Here is a 12,764-nt window from a genome sequence, read left to right as displayed (position 1 = left end):
GCCTTCTCCTGTGACAACTTCAAGTTGTCCACCACATGACTCCAGATCCGCTGCAACCTATCCACCACGGAATCCACCCCAGGACAGTCAGAAGGCTCCACATGTCCCGAGGAAAAACGAGGATGGAAACCAGAGTTGCAGAAAAATGGCGAAACCAAGGTGGCGGAACTAGCCCGATTATTAAGGGCAAATTCAGCCAACGGCAAGAAGGTCACCCAATCATCCTGATCAGAAGAGACAAAACACCTCAAATAAGCCTCCAGAGTCTGATTAGTTCGCTCCGTTTGTCCGTTAGTCTGGGGATGGAAAGCGGACGAAAACGACAAATCAATGCCCATCCTACCACAAAAGGATCGCCAGAACCTGGAAACAAACTGGGATCCTCTGTCCGACACAATATTCTCAGGAATGCCGTGCAAACGAACCACGTTCTGGAAGAACACAGGAACCAGATCAGAAGAGGAAGGCAGCTTAGGCAAAGGAACCAGATGGACCATCTTGGAGAAACGATCACATATCACCCAGATGACAGACATGCCCTGAGACACCGGAAGATCCGAAATGAAATCCATAGAGATGTGTGTCCAAGGTCTCTTCGGGACAGGCAAGGGCAAGAGCAACCCGCTGGCACGAGAACAGCAAGGCTTAGCTCGAGCACAAGTACCACAGGACTGCACAAATGACCGCACGTCCCTTGACAAGGAAGGCCACCAAAAGGACCTGGCCACCAGATCTCTGGTGCCAAAAATTCCCGGGTGCCCTGCCAACACTGAGGAATGAACCTCGGAAATGACTCTGCTGGTCCATCTAGCAGGCACAAACAATCTGTCAGGTGGACAAGAGTCAGGCCTACCAGCCTGAAATCTCTGTAACACACGTCGCAGATCTGGAGAAATAGCTGACACGATAACTCCTTCCTTAAGAATACCCACAGGTTCAGTGACTCCAGGAGCATCAGGCACAAAGCTCCTAGACAGAGCATCGGCCTTCACATTCTTAGAACCTGGTAAATACGAGACCACAAAGTCAAAACGGGAGAAAAACAATGACCAGCGGGCCTGTCTAGGATTCAGGCGCTTAGCAGACTCGAGATACATCAGATTTTTGTGATCAGTCAAGACCACCACACGATGCTTAGCACCCTCGAGCCAATGACGCCACTCCTCAAATGCCCACTTCATGGCCAACAACTCCCGATTGCCCACATCATAATTTCGCTCTGCCGGCGAAAACTTCCTAGAGAAAAAGGCACAAGGTCTCATAGTAGAGCAACCAGGGCCTCTCTGTGACAAAACGGCCCCTGCCCCAATCTCCGAAGCATCCACCTCAACCTGAAAGGGAAGTGAGACGTCAGGCTGGCACAAAACAGGCGCCGAAGTAAACCGGCGTTTCAACTCCTGGAAAGCCTCCACGGCAGCAGGAGCCCAGTTAGCTACATCAGAGCCTTTCTTGGTCATATCCGTCAGCGGTTTAACAACGCTAGAGAAATTTGCGATAAAACGACAGTAGAAGTTAGCAAAACCCAAGAACTTCTGAAGACTCTTAACTGACGAGGGTTGAGTCCAATCATGAATAGCTCGGACCTTGACTGGATCCATCTCCACAGCAGAAGGGGAAAAAATGAACCCCAAAAAGGGAACCTTCTGTACACCAAAGAGACACTTTGAGCCTTTTACAAACAAAGAATTTTCACGCAAAATCTCAAAAACCATCCTGACCTGCTCCACATGCGAGTCCCAATCATCAGAAAAAAACAGAATATCATCCAGATAAACAATCAAAAATTTATCCAGATACTTCCGGAAAATGTCATGCATGAAGGACTGAAAAACTGAAGGTGCATTAGAGAGCCCAAATGGCATCACCAGGTACTCAAAATGACCTTCAGGCGTATTGAATGCGGTTTTCCATTCATCGCCCTGCCTAATGCGCACAAGGTTGTACGCACCACGAAGGTCTATCTTGGTGAACCACTTGGCACCTTTAATCCGGGCAAACAAATCTGACAGCAGCGGCAAAGGATAATGAAATTTGACAGTGATCTTATTTAAAAGCCGATAGTCAATACAAGGCCTCAAAGATCCGTCCTTTTTGGCCACAAAAAAGAATCCCGCACCAAGAGGGGAAGAAGAAGGACGGATATGCCCCTTCTCAAGAGACTCCTTGATATATGAACGCATCGCGGTATGTTCAGGTACCGACAGATTAAACAGTCTCCCCTTAGGAAACTTACTGCCAGGAATCAAATCTATTGCACAGTCACATTCCCTATGAGGAGGCAGTGCACTGAACTTAGACTCACTGAAGACATCCTGATAATCAGACAAATACGCCGGAACTTCCGAAGGCGTAGAAGAAGCAATAGACAAGGGCAGGGAATCTCCATGAATTCCATGGCAGCCCCAACTTGACACTGACATAGCCTTCCAGTCCAAGACTGGATTATGGGTCTGTAACCATGGCAAACCCAAAACAACCAAATCATGCATTTTATGCAGAACAAGAAAACGTATTACCTCCCGATGTTCGGGAGTCATGCACATGATAACCTGTGTCCAAAACTGCGGTTTATTTTTTGCCAATGGCGTAGAATCAATACCCCTAAGAGGGATAGGATTTTCCAATGGCTCAAGAACAAATCCGCAGCGCTTGGCAAATGACAGATCCATAAGGCTCAGGGCAGCACCTGAGTCCACAAACGCCATGACAGGATACGATGACAGTGAGCAAATCAAAGTTACAGATAGAATAAATTTAGGTTGCAAATTACCAATGGCGACCGGACTAACAATCTTAGTAAGACGTTTAGAGCATGCTGAGATAACATGTGTGGAATCACCACAGTAGTAACACAAGCCATTCTGGCGTCTATGAATTTTCCGCTCATTTCTAGTCAGGATTCTATCACATTGCATTAAATCAGGTGCCTGTTCAGACAACACCATGAGGGAATTTGCGGTTTTGCGCTCCCGCAACCGCCGGTCGATTTGAATAGCCAGGGCCATAGAATCATTCAGACCTGTGGGAATGGGAAAACCCACCATCACATTCTTAATGGCTTCAGAAAGGCCATTTCTAAAATTAGCGGCCAGTGCACACTCGTTCCACTGAGTCAGCACGGACCATTTCCGAAATTTTTGGCAATACACTTCAGCCTCGTCCTGGCCCTGAGACATAGCCAGCAAGGCTTTTTCTGCCTGAATCTCAAGATTGGGTTCCTCATAAAGCAAACCAAGCGCCAGAAAAAATGCATCAATGTCAGCCAATGCCGGATCTCCTGGCGCCAGCGAGAAGGCCCAATCCTGAGGGTCGCCCCGTAAAAAAGAAATAACAATTTTTACTTGCTGAGCGGAGTCTCCAGATGAACAGGGTCTCAGAGACAAAAACAATTTACAATTATTCCTGAAATTTCTAAATTTAAATCGGTCTCCGGAAAACAGTTCAGGAATCGGAATCTTAGGTTCTGACTTAGGATTTCTGGTAACATAATCTTGTATGCCCTGCACACGAGCAGCAAGCTGGTCCACACTTGTAATCAAGGTCTGGACATTCATGTCTGCAGCAAACACAAGCCACTCAGAGGTAAAGGGGAAAAGAAAAAAAAAAAAATGAGAGAGAGGAAAAAAAAACTCAGAATTTTCTTTCTTATAATCCCGCTTCTGCAATGCATTTAACATTTAATACTGGCCTGGCAAACTGTTATGACCCCAATGGCGAGGGTCTCAGAGATATCAGCAAGTCTGCGAAGCACAAAAATCGAGCTCATAGGGCAGTGGTAACTGGGTTGACCATATATCTACTCCTAACGCCAACACTAGAAGTAGCCGGGGAACATGCCTACGTTGGTCGCTAGATGTCTCGCGCCCGCCGGAGAGCTAACTACCCCTAGAAGAGGAAAACAAAGACCTCTCTTGCCTCCAGAGAAAAGACCCGAAAAGTAGGATACAAGCCCCCCACAAATAATAACGGTGAGGTAAGAGGAAATGACAAACACAGAGATGAACTAGATTTTAGCAAAGAGAGGCCCACTTACTAATAGCAGAATGTAGTAAGATAACTTATATGGTCAACAAAAACCCTATCAAAATCCACGCTGGAGATTCAAGAACCCCCGAACCGTCTAACGGCCCGGGGGGAGAACACCAGCCACCCTAGAGCTTCCAGCAAGGTCAGAAAACAGATTATATACAAGCTGGACAAAAAATGCAAACAAAAACAAATAGCAAAAAGCAAGAAAGCAGACTTAGCTTAATCAAGCAGGAACCAGGATCAGTAGACAAGAGCACTACAGATTAGCTCTGATAACAACGTTGCCAGGCATTGAACTGAAGGTCCAGGGAGCTTATATAGCAACACCCCTGACCTAACGACCCAGGTGAGCATACAAGGAATGAATGACATACCCAGAGTCAAATCACTAGTAGCCACTAGAGGGAGCCAAAAGGTAAATTCACAACAGCTAACTGTCATGCGGCTGTGTCTGCTGCCAGCCGCATCACAGTACAGCAGACATGGCTGCGCACAATTTGCTGTGTGGCTGTAGCCACCACCAGGCAGCCGACCCTGAACAGCTGCGGGGGGAGCGGCCCGGGGGGCATTTGCCTCTTTGCCACCTGGGCCAGTCAGCCCCTGACCATGGCAATGATCGGGATGGTGCATCACGCAGCGGGGACTCCGATCCAAAGGCAGAGGGGCTGTCAGCTGTGTGATGGCTTCTGGAATGATGCTATCGTGTTCAGGGGTTAAAGTGCCGGGAGCGGTCTTTGACCGCTCCTGGCACCTAGAACCGGGTGTCAGCTGTCAGAATCAGCTGACACCCGGCGGCGATCGCCCATGCACCCCCCGTGTGCTCGGCCGATCGCATTGACGTAATATTCTGTCCATGGTGAAATAGGCCCAGGTCACATGGATGGAATATTACATCTGATGTCAGAAAGGGGTTAAAGAAAAGAAATGAAAAAATAAAAAATGGCAAGGGCTCCCGGTAATTTTAATAACCAGCAAAGGGAAAGCTGATGGCTGGAGGCTGATGTTTATAGCCTGGGAATGAGGTAATAGCCATGGAGATTCCCAGGCTATTAATATGAGTTCACTGCTGTTTACTTAGCCTTTACTAGATGTTATAATGGGGGAAAATCCCCCCCAAAATGACGTGGGGTACCCCTATAACTATTAACCAGCAAAGGCTATGCAGACAGCTGCGGGCTGATATTAATAGCTTAAGAAGGGGCCATGAATATTGGCCCCTCCCAGAGTAAAAACATCAGCTATTAGCAAACCCAGAAATGGCGCTTTGCCTCGCTCTTCCCACTTGCCCTGTAGCGGTGGCAAGTGGAGTTCATATTTGTGGGGTTGATGTCACCTTTGTATTGTCAAGTGACATCAAGCCCACAGGTTGGTAATGGAAAGGCGTCTATAAGACACTTATCCATTAGTAACCTCATAGTGATATTGTATAAAAACACAGACACCCAGAATAAAGTCCTTTATTTGAAACAATGACACAGACTCCTTTCATGAATCTTAATTAAACTATACTTACCGTACGCCTAATCCACCAAAGCAAACTTCTCCTGCAACAAAAATAAAATAAAAAACCACAAAACCCACAACGATCCTGATCACTTTGCGAGCAGTCACATCAGTGATGTGACTGCTCGCAAAGACAGCTGGCGATTCACTGATAGGAGGTAATTGCTCCGGTAGTGTATAGCACTGAGCTGCCGTGAGAGAGAATACCGGAGTTCACCAGCTGATCAGCTTCGGTGATCTCCCTTATGGTACCACTGCTGTGTGGGAAAGTTCTCACGCAGCGGTGCCGTAAGTGAAAGCACTAGAGCTGATGAACTCTGGTGAACTCTCTCACGGCAGCTCAGTGATACACTGACACAGGAGGTAATCGCTCCCGTAGTGTATCGCCGGCGGTCGGGAAGAGCGGTCACATCACGCGATGTGACTGTTCTACACGCGAGATTGCCATGGGACAATCTGGATTACGTGGACTACAGAGGACAGGTGAGTATATGATTGTTTATTATTTTACATTATTTCTAGGAAACGAGAGTGTCGGGGAATGGGTATTAAAGGGAACCTGTCAGCAGGGTTATGCATAGTAACCTACACACAGTGTCAGGTCGGCGCCGTTATACTGAATAAAATAATACCTTGCTTGAAGAAATCCATCTCATGGTTGTTTCTTAATCTTTATTTTCAGTTTTGTGTTAATGAGATTCTCGTGCCCTGAGATGGGGTTGGGGTATGTGGTGCTCTGATTAGGTATTCATAATTCAGCCTGCTTACAGGTCACTGATCCCTCACTGACCTGCCTCCCAGTTTGCATAATGAATACCATCACATACTGAATAAAAAAAACGCTTCTGCAGGCAGGTTCCGGCCATGGCACCTGCGCTGCAGAATAATCGCACAGTTAATGTGCACTTAATACCTTTTGCAGATTTACTTGAGCGAGGAAAAAAAAGTCATTTTGAAAATGGCGCCCGCCGCACCTGCGTAGTAGCAGATATCATTTTGAATAGAGATCTGATAACTGCTGCTGCGTCGGTAGTGCCATCTTGCTGGAGAAGAAAAAAAAATGTCCTCCACCAAGATGGCGCCGTCCGCGCATGCGAAATAGAAGCTGTCGGAGATCTCTGAGATATTACAGATACTCAATACGCAAACTAGGGGGCACATCAGTGAGGGATCAGTGACCTGTCAGCAGTCTGCATTATGAGTAGCTAGTCAGAGCACCACATGAAGCCCCCCAGAGGCCGCCCGGGAGCACGAGCATATCATTAACTCCAAAAACATTAAGAAACAGCCACAAGACTGATTTCATCAAGCAAGGTATCATTTTATTCAGTATAATGGCGCCGACCTGACAGTGCGTGTAGGTTACTATGCATAACCCTGCTGACATGTTCCCTTTAACCCCTTTACCCCCAAGGGTTGTTTGCACGTTAATGACCGGGCCAATTTTTACAATTCTGACCACTGTCCCTTTATGAGGTCATAACTCTGGAACGCTTCAACAGATCCCGGTGATTCTGACATTGTTTTCTCGAGACATATTGTACTTTATGATAGTGGTAAAATTTATTTGATATTACCTGCGCTTAGTTGTGAAAAAACGGAAATTTGGCGAAAATTTTGAAAATATCTTAATTTTCCAACTTTGAATTTTTATGCAATTAAATCACAGAGATATGTCACACAAAATACTTAATAAGTAATATTTCCCACATGTCTACTTTACATCAGCACAATTTTGGAACCAACATTTTTTTTTGTTAGGGAGTTATAAGGTTTAAAAGTTGACCAGCAATTTCTCATTTTTATAACACCATTTTTTTTAGGGACAACATCTCATTTGAAGTCATTTTGAGGGGTCTATATGATAGAAAATAACCAAGTGTGACACCATTCTAAAAACTGCATCCCTCAAGGTGCTCAAAACCACATTCAAGAAGTTTATTAACCCTTCAGGTGTTTCACAGGAATTTTTGGAATGTTTAAATAAAAATGAACATTTAACTTTTTTTCACAAAAAATGTACTTCAGCTCCAATTTGTTTTATTTTACGAAGGGTAACAGGAGAAAATGGACCCCAAAAGTTGTTGTACAATTTGTCCTGAGTACGCCGATACCCCATATGTGGGGGTAAACCACTGTTTGGGCGCATGGCAGAGCTCGGAAGCGAAGGAGCGCCATTTGACTTTTCAATGCAAAATTGGCTGGAATTGAGATGGGATGCCATGTTGCGTTTGGAGAGCCACTGATGTGCCTAAACATTGAAACCCCCCACAAATGACACCATTTTAGAACGTAGACCTCCTAAGGAACTTATCTAGATGTGTGGTGAGCACTCTGACCCATTAAGTGATTCACAGAAGTTTATAATGCAGAGCCGTAAAAACAAAGCATCATATTTTTTCACAAAAATGACCTTTTCGCCCCAAGTTTTTATTTTCCCAAGGGTAAAAGAAGAAATTGGATGCCAAAAGTTGTTGGACTATTTATCCTGAGTACGCTGATACCCCATATGTGATGGTAAACCACTGTTTGGGCGCATGGGAGAGATCGGAAGGGAAAGAGCGATGCTTGACTTTTCAATGCAAAATTGACAGAAATTGAGATGGGACGCCATGTTGCGTTTGGAGAGCCACTGATGTGCCTAAACATTGAAACCCCCACAAGTGACACCATTTTGGAAAGTAGACCCCCTAATTAACTCATCTAGATGTGCTGTGAGAGGTTTGAACCCCCAAGTGTTTCACTACAGTTTATAACGCAGAGCCGTGAAAATAAGAATTCTTTTTTTCCCCACAAAAAATATTTTTTAGCCCTCAGTTTTGTATTTTTCCAAGGGTAACAGTTGAAATTGGACCCCAAAAGTTATTGTCCAATTTGTCCTGAGTACGCAGATACCCCATATGAGAGGAGGAACCACTATTTGAGTGCATGGCAGAGCTCGGAAGGGAAGGAGCGCCATTTGGAATGCAGACTTAGATGAATTGGTGTGCAGGTGTCACGTTGCATTTGCAGAGCCCCTGATGCAACTAAACAGTAGAAACCCCCACAAGTGACCCCATATTGGAAACCAGACCTCCCAAGGAACTTATCTAGATGTGTTGTGAGAACTTTGAACCCCCAAGTGTTTCACTACAGTTTATAACGCAGAGCTGTGAAAATAAAAAATCCTTTTTTTCCCACAAAAATTATTTTTTAGCCCCCAGTTTTGCATTTTCCCAAGGGTAACAGGAGAAATTGTACCCCAATAGTTGTTTTCCAATGTATCCTGAGTACGCTGATACCCCATATGTTGGGGTAAACCCCTGTTTGGGCGCACGGGAGAGCTTGGAAGGGAAGGAGCACTGTTTTACTTTTTCAACGCAGAATTGGCTGGAATTGAGATCGTACGGCATGTTGCGTTTGGAGAGCCCCTGATGTGCTTAATCAGTGGAAACCCCCCAATTTTATCTGAAACCCTAATCCAAACACACCCCTAACCCTAATCCCAAGGGTAACCCTAACCACACCCCTAACCCTGACACACCCCTAACCCTAATCCCAACCCTATTCCAAACCGTAAATGTAATCCAATCCCTAACCCTAACTTTAGCCCCATCCCTAACCCTAACTTTAGCCCCAACCCTAACTGTAGCCTTAACCCTAGCACCAAACCTAACCTTGGTAAAGTGAATAAAGCAGTTTTATTCTTCGGGTCAGTACGATTACAGAGATACCTCATTTATATCATGTTTTTATGTTTTGGCGCTTTTATACGATAAAAACTATTTTATAGAAAAAATAATTATTTTTGCATCACTTTATTCTGGGGACTATAACTTTTTTATAATTTCTCTGATGATGCTGTATGGCGGCTCATTTTTTTGTGGGACAAGATGACGTTTTCAGCGGTACCATGGCTATTTATATCCGTGTTTTTGATCGCGTGCTATTCCACTTTTTGTTCGGCAGTATGATAATAAAGCGTTGTTTTTTGCCTTGTTTTTTTTTTTTTTTTACGGTGTTCACTGACTGAAGGGGTTAACTAGTTACTGGAACAAATATATATATATATATATATATATATTATATATATATAGGATTTTTTTTCTATTTTTTTTACACATGTGAACATTTCTTTTTTTTTTTTTTTACACTATAACATTGCCCTGGGGGGGGGGGGGGGGAAGGCATCATGTTATAGTGTAAGAACGCTGATCTGACAGTTTGCACAGCACTCTGTTAGATCAGCGATCTGACTTACAGTGCTGCAGGCTTACCAGCACCTGCACTGAGCAGGTGCTCGGTAAGCCACCTCCCTGCAGGAGCCGGATGTAGCCCCGCAGCCATTTTGGATCCGGGGCCTGCAGGGAGAGGAAGGTAGGAGACCTTCAGAGCAACGCAATCACATCGCGTTGCTCCGGGGGTCTCAGGGAAGCACGCAGGGAGCCCCCTCCCTGCGCGATGCTTCCCTATACCGCCGGGACACTGCGATCATGTTTGTTTGATCGCAGTATGTCGGGGGTTGATGTGCCGGGGGCAGTCTGTGACCGCTCCTGGCACATAGTGCCGGATGTCAGCTGGGATAGGCAGCTGACACCCGGCCGCAATCGGCCGCGCTCCCGTCGGTGGTCATACGGGCCCACCCCACCTCGACGGGACAGTATGTCACATGTCAGAAAGGGGTTAAAGTGTGTATAATGTTTTTTTTATTTGTATGTGAGTTTGTATGTAATCTTACTTTGTTTTTTGTTTTTTAACTGTGAGCACAGGCGCTGGCAGATGATACTACGGCATTCAACAGCGGAGATTGTCATCAGTGACAGCAGACATGGCCCGATGGGAGTATTCTCATTGGCACACGCCAGCTTTTTACTGCATGTCACCGCTGTGGGTCACAGTCAGCTGCGGTAGGGTTAGCGTGGGTCGCAGTCACAGCTGTGGGGTCGCACTGACATCTGACAGCATGATCCCGCAGCGCTGTGACCGACAGTCTGTGGTGTTACCGTGGGTCGCAGTCACAGCTGCGGGGTCGCGCTGACATCTGACAGCATGATCCCGCAGCGCTGTGACCGACAGTCTGTGGTGTTACCGTGGGTTGCAGTCACAGCTGCGGGGTCGCGCTGACATCTGACAGCATGATCCCGCAGCGCTGTGACCGACAGTCTGTGGTGTTACCGTGGGTCGCAGTCACAGCTGCGGGGTCGCGCTGACATCTGACAGCATGATCCCGCAGCGCTGTGACCGACAGTCTGTGGTGTTACCGTGGGTCGCAGTCACAGCTGCGGGGTCGCGCTGACAAATGACAGCATGATCCCGCAGCACTGTGACCGACGGTATTACCGGTGGTAGCGTTACCGCCGATAACAACCTCCGGGCTGGTGTTTCCCATGCTGTCACACAGAAGACAGAGTGGGAAACACCATAGGAAGATGGTAAACCGTAATACAAAAACTCAGCAAATCCGCAAACATTTTTGTACCTGCGTTTTTGCTGTGGATTTGACTGACTCAATTGAAGTCAATGGGTGAAAAAAACGCTGCAGAAACGCACAAAGAACTGACATGCTGCAGAAAAAAACGCACTGCAAGTACGCACGGCAAGTTGCGGATCATGTGCACAACACTTCAGGATTGTCTTCTCGTCTGCTTTGCTTCTTTTACACACTAAATACAATAGTTTACAAAAAAATAGTTTTTGCATCGCCACATTCTGGAAGGGGTCATTTTTCTCCCTAGTACGTCATATTAGGGATTGTTTTTTATTCCTTTTTGTCAGTATGATGAGAAAGCGCCATTTTTATTTCTATTTTATTGTGTTCGCCATATGGAATAAATACAATACCAATTATGTTAACCATTTTTCGCCCAAATTCTGCATGTTTAGTGGTGACTACGGACCAGTGTACTGTATATATACATGTGTGGCAATGAGGTGTGGTATCCGTACAGCTATATACATGTGTCCCTCTCCAGCCAGTTCTGTAGGCAGGAGACTGGCCCTATGAGGAGCAGCCCCTGAAATCCCCTCCATCCCTAAGCCTGCCACTGAAGCCAACATTGGGTGACCCCCGTGGTGACATGCCGCAGAATGCTGAGGGAAGCCATTTTCCCCGCACACGAGCTCCTCTCTCTGCTCCTGGTGAGGCTGGCGAGAGGCCCCGCCCCCGATGACGTCACCCCCTCCAGGCATATAGAAGGCGATGCTCTCTGCCCGCGGAGGTTGTCTACTTCCTGGAGTGCAGTGGAGCGAGAAGAGACTTTGCTAATCTGAGCAGTGCTAGTAAAATGGCGGCAAAGAGCAGCATGGTAAGTTCTAAGATGGACGCCTCCTGCTGTGAGTGGCTGCCACGGTAGATTGTTCCTCGGAGTATGCACAGCACAGTGGCTCTACAGGAGCCTCACTGCACAGCTCTCCTATGGGAGATACACAGCAGTCTCTGTATAATGTCTATACTATGTAGGATGGAGCTTGTTAACCACTTCATGACTTGCGCCATACATGTACGGCGCATGTTGGGTCTCCCCTTTGATGTGGGCTTTGGCCATGAGCCTGTGTGTTTTCATGACCCACCAGTGGCTAATAACCTAATAAATGATGCTGTGAATCAGTGGCGGAAGCAGCATTTAATATGATCGTGGCAGAAGCGCGTCACAAACCCCAACCATCAGAGCCCGTGTCACGTGTGGTTGTCACCGCCGGAGCTATTAGTCATTTGAAACTAATGAAGTTAGTAAAAAGTAAAAAAAAATGTTTTCAAAAATATATGTATAAGGGCTCATCTCCACTTGCGAGGAAAACGGACGAGTGCAATCCAATAAAAAATCGGATTGCACTCGGACCAATGTTATTCAATAGGTGTCTTTTCCTTTGCGAGTTTTTTTTTTTCTCAGCCGAAATCGGACTGAGAAAAAAATCGCAGCAAGCTGCGTATTGCTGCGATTCTCGGACGAGACTCGTCAATGCAAGTCAATGGGTGCGAGAAAAAAACATCACACAGCACTCGCACCATGCGAGTTCTGTCCGATTTTTACGCACCAGTGTCCTTTGAAAAGCCGGCAATTCAGCACAGTTTACAGTAAAATCACACTGACAGGTTAGAATAGAGTAGATATATACACATAGAATAGGTATACTGTATATACATATATATATATGTCAGTGAGACACCTATATATGTATATATATATATATATATATATATATATTTATATTTATTGCAGCGCTAGATAGCATAAAAGCCGCTAATTCAATTG

The 12,764-nt window shown here is 45.9% G+C and overlaps 1 long non-coding RNA gene across 1 annotated transcript in view; it reads left to right on the top strand.

Annotated features, from left to right (window-relative positions):
• The first annotated feature begins 11,757 nt into the window (after positions 1-11,757).
• The window catches only part of LOC143806457 (uncharacterized), an 88,648-nt gene continuing 87,641 nt past the window's right edge, over positions 11,758-12,764 (top strand). Inside the window, exon 1 of the long non-coding RNA XR_013221471.1 lies at positions 11,758-11,816. This is a non-coding gene — a long non-coding RNA (uncharacterized LOC143806457). The remainder of the gene's footprint in view (positions 11,817-12,764) is intronic.

This window comes from Ranitomeya variabilis, chromosome 1 (genome assembly GCF_051348905.1).
Source record: "Ranitomeya variabilis isolate aRanVar5 chromosome 1, aRanVar5.hap1, whole genome shotgun sequence".
Lineage (NCBI taxonomy): Eukaryota > Metazoa > Chordata > Amphibia > Anura > Dendrobatidae > Ranitomeya > Ranitomeya variabilis.
The sequence above is the reverse complement of the archived record's forward strand: the minus strand, read 5'-3'. Positions and strand labels throughout refer to the sequence as shown.